Consider the following 9,272-nt stretch of genomic DNA (forward strand, 5'->3'; position numbering starts at 1 on the left):
GTTCAGAGCTTATTGTCTTCAGGGTTACTGTTTTCAGTAAATCCCAAGTAAGACTGAACTCCCTGCTCTCGTATTGTGTGTATCTGTGTTGCTGTTTTTTTTTTTTTTTTTCTTCAACATTGCCCAGAACTTCACCTCAGTATCTGCGGTTTCTTTCTGTCCCTTCCTGCTCTAATTAGTGGGATTTTATGCAGCATTAAGATATTAATAAATCTTAGTTTAAAATTCTTCCTCAAAGAATGCATCAGGCCTACCTAGTTTATACTGGTGAAAAAACTGGTTTTCAACTCAACTTTTTATTTCACACTTTCAAGTCCTTTTAATTAGGTGCTCTAAGAATAGGTCACCCTGCTTATTTAACTTCTGTGCAGAGTACATCATGAAAAACGCTGGGCTGGAAGAAGCACAAGCTGGAATCAAGATTGCCGGGAGAAATATCAATAACCTCAGATATGCAGATGACACCACCCTTATGGCAGAAAGTGAAGAGGAACTAAAAAGGCTCTTGATGAAAGAGGAGAGTGAAAAAGTTGGCTTAAAGCTCAACATTCAGAAAACGAAGATCATGGCTTCTGGTCCCATCACTTCATGGGAAATAGATGGGGAAACAGTGGAAACAGTGTCAGACTTTTATCTTTTTGGGCTCCAAAATCACTGCAGATGGTGACTGCAGCCATGAAATTAAAAGACGCTTACTCCTTGGAAGAAAAGTTATGACCAACATAAATAGCATATTGAAAAGCAGAGACATTACTTTGACAACAAAGTTCCGTTTAGTCAAGGCCATGGTTTTTCCAGTGGTCATGTATGGATGCGAGAGTTGGACTGTGAAGAAAGCTGAGTGCTGAAGAATTGATGCTTTTCAACTGTGGTGTTGGAGAAGACTCCTGAGAGTCCCTTGGACTGCAAGGAGATCCAACCAGTCCATTCTGAAGGAGATCATCCCTGGGTGTTCTTTGGAAGGAATGATGCTAAAGCTGAAACTCCAGTACTTTGGCCACCTCAAGCGAAGAGTTGACTCATTGGAAAAGACTCTGATGCTGGGAGGGATTGGGGGCAGGAGGAAAAGGGGACGACAGAGGATGAGATGGCTAGATGCCATCACCGACTCGAGGGACATGAGTTTGAGTGAACTCCGGGAGTTGGTGATGGACAGGGAGGCCTGGCATGCTGCGATTCATGGGGTTGCAAAGAGTCGGACACGACTGAGCGACAGAACTGAACTGAACTGAAGAAGAGGTCAGAACAGTAGGCAGCATAGGGAAGCTGGTGCTTCTTAAGCCCCTTCCAGCAACAAGTCTTCATCCTCTGGCAGCTGGATCTTGCTGGGATCATAGAAGCAGTTGGATTCCATGATGGGGAGGCCATTGGCCTCTGGGTATTTCACAAGCCTCTCAGCTTCCCGGCAGGCCCACTGCTGCATCCTGTAGTCAGGCAGATAAGCCACATTCAACCCAAGTTTTTAAAGGAACAGATCATTCCAATCCACAAACCTCCCCACAAAATATAAAAAGGTCACTGCCCAGTTCTTTCTGTGAGGCCAATAGAGTCTTAATAACAAAACTAGACAAGAATAGGAAAATGAAATGTGGTATAATCCAACCTCATTCATTAACATAGAGGCAAACATTCTACACAGTATCAGCAAGTGAAATCTAGCAGCATGTATAAGGGTAATAGACCATGAAAAAATTGGTTTAATCTAGGAATACAAGGATCAGTCATCTTTAGAAAGTTAATGGCATTTATTGCTTTAAAAGATTAAAGAAGAAAAACCACATGATCACCTTAAGGGATGCAGAAAAAAAAAGCCAGTTAATAAAATTCACTACACATTGATGATGCTGACAAAGAATAAATCAATTGACCTGAGAAAGAAATGAAAAACTTTATTCAAGTCAATTTGAGGATTATAGCCCAGGAAGAGCATCTCAGAAAACTCTGAGAACTGTTAGAAGTCAAGGAAGAGTTATATAAATTTTTTGAGACAGAGGGATGTTCATCAATGACATATTATTGACAATTTACATGGTAACCAGATCTAAGTGTCATCATGGCAGGTCATGTGGCCCTATACAAGATCAAGAAAGAATGTTATCTTTTAAGGAGTTATCTTGTTGGTGCTGGGAGAATGCTGCTCTTTATGGTTGAACTGGTATTCCATGAAGGGGAAGGCTGGTCCATGTATAACACAGATACACAATGCACAGTATGTGGGAAGAGGGGGCCAAAGGGCAGACAAGAATTTTTCATGTTTAAATTTTTCTTGTCTTGTCATAAAATATTAATTCTATTTCACAATGGTATTAGGAAATCAGGAATAGAAGAAAACATTTCTAACCTGTTTTAAAAAAGAAAAATTAGTCACTCAATCGTGTCCAACTCTTTGTGACCCCATGGACTCTAGCCTGCCATGCTCCTCTGTCCATGGGATTCTCCAGGCAAGAATACTGAAGTGGGTAGCCATTGCCTTCCCCAGGGGATCTTCCCAACCTAGGGACTGAACCTGTGCCTCCTGCATCGCAGGCAGATTCTTTACTCTCTGAGCCACCAGAGAAGCCCAAACCTGTTAAAGAATATCTAAAAAAATTTTTGAATTTTCTCAGAATATAATCATAGCATCTGAACAAAGACCATTTTCTTTCTTCTCCTTTTGAAAGGTTGTTGTTGAATCACGCGAATACACCGGGATTCTTGGCCCCCGGAGGAGAAGAATTCAATCCAGGGCCAGAGACGAGGCTTGATCGCTCAGAGCTTTTGTGTAATAAAGGTTTATTAAAGTATAAAGGAGATAGAGAAAGCTTCTGACATAGGCATCAGAAGGGGGCAGAAAGAGTACCCGCTTGCTAGTGTTAACAATGAGGTTATATAATCCAAAGAATGTCTGGAGGTTGTAAAGACCTCATCAGACCTACTCCCATAATTTACATTTTAAGATAACAGAAGGTTGAATCCAAAGACTGTCCTTAGGCAGGATACATTATTGTTATATAATCCTAAGGAATGTGGAGAAAGAAAAAAAGTTCGTCCTTTCTTCCTCCTTGAGAATTCCAGACCCCTCTCTCCTTGGGGACTCCTAGACTCCCTATCAATCTGCCTAGGAACTGACTCTCTCATTCCCCCCTTTTCTTTTAGGAGAATTATGTTGCCTACGGAAAAGGGGCGTCGTTCTCGTTACATAACTGCTTCCGAGCTGACAAGGGGCGTTGTCCCTAAATTGGTAAGGCAACATATTCTCCTAATCCTCATATTGAGGATATCTGATCCAGGGGCCCCAAATAGTTGTTGGAGGAAGCTACAGCAGTAGCAGGAGTTTGAGCAACCATTTGTAACTTAAAAGCTTTCATGCGGCTAGAAACAAATCCAGTTATACAATTACAGATGCAGGCAACATAGTCATTAAAACAAGTTAAAATCGAAATTAAAAGTCACATTATGTCCATAGTTAAAGTACAAAGTGTTGCACCAGTCCATTTTAGGGTTGGTAGATGTCATCAGATGAAGAAGAGGCATCCCATGTGATTGTAGTCGAAGGTATTCACAGACTTGGAGAAACTCTTTTCCTTGAAGTGGGGATGTCCACCACGGGAAGCCTTCCACTGACGAAGAGGGGAGCGCTCCGCAGACCCAGCAGTTAGACCGATTGTGGAATGTAGCATAGGAGTGAGCCCAGGACAGGAAGACATTGTCTTGAGGATCCAAGGGCAGACTCAGGATTTTTGTAGTCAGCAGAAGTAGACTCACATAGATTATCAGGCCCATCCGCTGCCCTTTGCTTAACTCTAGAGCTCGGGTCAGAGCCAAAAGCTCTGCTAACTGAGCACTGGTTCCCTGGGGGAGAGATTTTGCTTCCAAAACCTGTTCAGCAGTCACCACGGCGTAACCTGCTTTACGCCTTCCATCCCGAACAAAAGAACTGCCATCTGTAAATATTTCCATGTCAGGATTGTCTAATGGGGTATCCTTTAGATCCTCCCGAGCTGCATAGTTCAAAGTTAGGAATTGAAAACAATCGTGATCAGGTGTTTCATTTTCCTTCTCAGGAAGGAAAGCGGCAGGATTTAAATTTCCACAAACTTTAAGCTTAGTTACTGGTCCTTCTAACAACAATGACTGATACTTAAGAAGCCTACTGTCTGTCATCCAAATATTAACCTTAGAATTTAAGATTCCACTCACATCATGAGAAGTCAGTACAGTAAGGTTTCGTCCATTAATTATTTTTAAAGCTTCAGGTGCTAATAAAGCCACTGCCCCAGTTACTCTTAGGCAGTGGGGCCACCCACGTGAAACTACATCTAATTCTCTGCTTAGATAAGCAATAGGTTGCTGGTGAGGCCCTTGGGGTTGTGTCAAAACTCCCAATGCCACACCTTTTCTTTCAGTGACAAACAAATTAAATTCTGACCCTGTGGGCAAGCTCAGAGCTGGAGCTTGCAGGAGAGCAGTCTGAAGAACCTTAAAAGCCTTTTGAGTTTCTGGAGACCAAACCAGTTTGTCGGTTTGGGCCTGCTGAGTTTCACCTATAAGTTTATGTAAGGGCCGGGCAAGTTCCCCTTAACCCGGAATCCAAATGTGACAGTAACCTGTGATTCCCAAAAATCCTCTCAATTGTCAAAGTCATAGGCAGGGGGTGATTTGGTATAGGTTTAATTCTCTCAGGGCCTATGGCCCTAGACCCTTCTGATATGATTAGGCCCAGATATCTAACCGATTGTTGACAAAGCTGAGCCTTTTCTCTTGATGCCTTGTAACCACAGCCTGCCAGAAAGTTTAAGAAATCTTCTGAGGCTCGCGAACAAGCTTCCTCTGTCTCAGCACAGAGCAAAATATCATCTACATATTGTAACACCACTGCTTCAGAGCTATTAAAGTTTTGTAGATCCCGTGACAAACTTTGTCCGAATAAGTGAGGAATGTCACGAAATCCCTGGGGCAAAACTGTCCAGGTTAACTGAGAAGCTGGCTGCGTAGGGTCTTCAAAGGCAAATAGAAATTGACTTTCTTCCGCCAAAAGCACTGAATAGAAGGCATCCTTTAAATCAATTACTGAGAAATATTTGGCCCATTCAGGAATTTCAGACAATAGAGTATAAGGATTAGGCACCACGGGGTGTAAAGGAACTACAGCCTCATTTATTATTCGTAAATCTTGAACTAGTCTCCATTTACCATTTGATTTCTTTATAACCCAAATAGGAGTATTGCAAGGACTGTTACAGGGAATTAATAGTCCCTGCTCCTTTAAATTTTTGATGATGGGTTTTAACCCTTCCTTAACTTCAGGTTTCAGTGGATACTGCTTCTTATGTGGAAATACGTGTGGGTCTTTGAGCTTAACAACTACAGGAATAGCATTTTGTGCTCGACCCACAGATTTTCCATCAGCCCATACTCTAGGATTTACATTTTGTTCAACTAAAGGGAGAGAAAGGAAGGGCTCCATATTCACGAAAACAGAGGCATGGACCTTGCTCAGTATATCCCTTCCCAAAAGGGGTGAGGGAGATTCTGGCACGATCAGAAACTCGTGTGAAAACAGCACAGAATCCCAGTTGCAAGATAAAGAATAACTGAAATAATACCTTTTGGCTCATCCAGACAGTCCCATTACGGAAGCGGATCAGGAAGAAAGTGGGCCAGGGGCTTCAGTAAGCACAGGATAAGTTGCCCCAGTATCTAAAAGGAAATCGATGGATTGGCCCCCCACAATTATTAATACCCGGGGTTCCTCAGGTGTAATTAGGACAGGAGCTTGTGTGGGGACCCCCGGGCACCTTCAGTCCTGATTGTCTTGAGAGTCCAACCCCGGAGACCTACGCCTCTGGGAGCAGTCTCTTCCAGTGTGGTCCTTTGCAGACCGGACATGGAGCCGGGGGGGGGGGGGGGGGGGGGGGGGGGGGGGGGGGGCCGGCTTAGATGCCTGAGGGCAATCCCGCTTGAGGTGCCCCTCCTTTCCACAGTAATAGCAAGCCCATCCCTTTTCACCTGGGTCCCTCTGGGCATTTTTCTCAGGCTGTTTAAGAACATTTTTCATAGCCGTGGCGAAGGCTTCCGCCTTTTCCTTTGTCTTTTTTTGCCTTTCTTTCTTTTCCTCATATTCCCTACCATAATAGAGTATCTGAGCCAGTTGTAACAGAGTATCTAAAGACTGATTTGGTCCATACGCCTGTTTTAATAGCTTACTGCCGATATCTGGAGCCGACTGAGTGAGAAATCTATCCTTTAAGATCACTTTTCCCTCTTCACTTTCGGGATCAATCTCAGTGAATCTGCGAAGGCCTTCTCTCAGTCTATCTAGGAATTTACCAGGAGCTTCCTTCTCCTCCTGTTCTATGTCTGCCAATTTGCCATAGTTTAAAGGCTTAGAACGTGCCTGCCTAAGTCCTTCAAGAATACATCTAACAAAATGACTCTGATCCCATCTTCCTTTAGCTGTGTTGTGGTCCCAGTCCGGTTCTATAGTTGGGACCGCCTGATTCCCAGTGGGGAGGGCTGCTATTTCGTTCTCCCTCTTCCCTACTGATTCATTACCAAGCCATTCATCTCCATAAGCAACCGCTTTTCCCAAAACTCGAGTCTTTGACTCGGGAGTCAGCGTTTGTCCCAAGATATACATCACATCCTTCCAAGTGAGGTCATAAAGCAGAGTAACACCTTTAAAGGCTCTAATATATTTTTCTGGGTCCTCTAAATAGTCTCCCAGATCCTCCTTGATTCTTTGTATTTCTTGATAAGAGAAAGGCTTATTAACTCTCACAGACTGATTATATCTCCTGGTGGGTGTTTCATAAAGACGCAACAGCTTGTGTGGCTGTTCCTCAGTCTCTCTGGCTGCTCTGCTCATATGATCCCAGAGATAGATTGGAGAAACCTGTCTTTCCTCTTTTCTTTGTCTCCTGTCCTCCATCTCATCTCTTACTTCGATGGTCTGAGTTTCTACTGAAACCAGAGTAGTCTGAGGTCGTACTGAGACAGGAGTTGTTTGGACCTCCACGTGGGCAGTTTGAATCCCAGTTTGGAGTCCCAGGTATGGGGGCAAAGTAAAAGGACAGGAGGGAGCTGAAGGTTTCACGCCCAAATCTATATCCTTAGGACATAAGTCTGGCATATTTCGCAGACAGAAAAAGGGCAACACATATGCTACTTCTACCCATTTCCCTTGTTCCTTACAGAACCGGTCTAATTGTAGAACAGTATTATACTTAAGAGACCCTCCAACTGGCCACCATTCGCCGTCCTCCAATGGATACCGCGGCCATGCAGTATCACATAGGAAGACCAGGTGTGTCTTCTTTAAGCCCTGGGGATCAAATCTATCCCAGTTTTTCAGGATACAGTTCAAAGGAGTGAGGCTGGAATTGTTAGCTCCCATCTGTAAGAGAGAAAAAAAGCGACCAAGGCCATTTTTCTACTGGAGGCGTCCCTCCCTGCTCTAGATGGGGGTGTAGACAGACGTTACACCAAAAGCTTTTTCTTCCTGGTCGGACTTAGTCTGTCCCTTACTGACGCAGGCGCAGTACTCGTCCCTCCCGGTTCTACCACCGAGATGGGGTGGGGATGTACCAGGGGTAGACTTGATAGCATCCCTACTTGACGTCCAGCTCTTCACCTTTAACCTTGCTTGCCTCTGATGTCACCCAGGGTAAATCAGAGTAACCTTCCGGAATGCCTCCCAAGCTAAGACTACTAGGGGAAACATTCGTCACCTGAGTGCCTGTGCACAACGCTGAGTATTTCCTGACTACAATAAGACCGACGCGAACATAAAACTGAGATGTTCTTTCCAAGCATCACCACACCAGTATAATAGCCTCCTCTGATCCACTAAGAGCCGGCGTTACCAAAGAAAAAAAACCCATCGCAGTACCAATCTGAGTAACCTTTAACCTCAGAGATGTTCTGGGAGCTAGAGCTCCATCTAGCTTCCGAACTTTCGATTCCTAGCGAGGCTAGGCGCTTTATTGGCTACCAATCCAAGTTTGGGACCTAAGCCACAGTACACAGTAACAGTATAGATCACAAGTCCCTTGAAAGTCTATGATCCAATAGATTAGGTTAGTACTTCTAATTCCCAAGGAGTTATGAAATGGTCAAAGAGACCGAAAAGTTTGACTGAGAAAGGAGAGTTCGGTCCACACGCTTTGCCCATTTCTGGTCGGTTCCCAAAGGAGACATTGGGTGCCTCTTGGCATTGGCAGGTCGGTATAACACCCCGACAGGTTTCTGCCATAAGCCCTATGAGATCACCGTGGAACTGCAGAGCAGGGCTCCTTACTTGCTTCACACAGGGCATGCCATTCATTCACACAAGCACACGGTAGAGTTAGTAAAGCACAGCAGAAAACGTGTTCGCTAAGAGAACAAAGAACTAAAGCTCCAAGCATCCTTACCTTGTCCTGAAGGATCCTGGACGAGCCCCCAAGATGAAAGGTTGTTGTTGAATCACGCGAATACACCGGGATTCTTGGCCCCCGGAGGAGAAGAATTCAATCCAGGGCCAGAGACGAGGCTTGATCGCTCAGAGCTTTTGTGTAATAAAGGTTTATTAAAGTATAAAGGAGATAGAGAAAGCTTCTGACATAGGCATCAGAAGAGGGCAGAAAGAGTACCCGCTTGCTAGTGTTAACAATGAGGTTATATAATCCAAAGAATGTCTGGAGGTTGTAAAGACCTCATCAGACCTACTCCCATAATTTACATTTTAAGATAACAGAAGGTTGAATCCAAAGACTGTCCTTAGGCAGGATACATTATTGTTATATAATCCTAAGGAATGTGGAGAAAGAAAAAAAGTTCGTCCTTTCTTCCTCCTTGAGAATTCCAGACCCCTCTCTCCTTGGGGACCCCTAGACTCCCTATCAACCTGCCTAGGAACTGACTCTCTCACTTTGATCCTTAACTCTTTATTCTCTTTATTGTAACTGCTGTCATGTGGCCCCAGCACACCGGAATACATACTGATCCCAGAAAGAAGCTATGAGCAAATAAGACTTCTCTCCATTTCCCAGTGCTCCAAAAAAAGCCCTAGTCCCCTGAGACTCTTCACATACTTAAAAGAATTGCGTCAGGGCTAAGTCACTTCAGTAGTGTCCAGCTCTTTGCAACCCTATAAACTGTAGCCCGCCAGGCTCCTCTGTCCATGGGATTCTCCAGGCAAGAATAATGGAGTGGGTTGCCATTCCCTTCTCCAGAGGATCCTCCACACCCAGGGATGGAACCTGGGTTTCCTGCATTGCAGTGAGATTCTTTACCATCTGAGCCACCAGAGA

The sequence above is a fragment of the Bos indicus genome, chromosome 25 (genome assembly GCF_029378745.1).
Source record: "Bos indicus isolate NIAB-ARS_2022 breed Sahiwal x Tharparkar chromosome 25, NIAB-ARS_B.indTharparkar_mat_pri_1.0, whole genome shotgun sequence".
Taxonomy (NCBI): Eukaryota; Metazoa; Chordata; class Mammalia; order Artiodactyla; family Bovidae; genus Bos; species Bos indicus.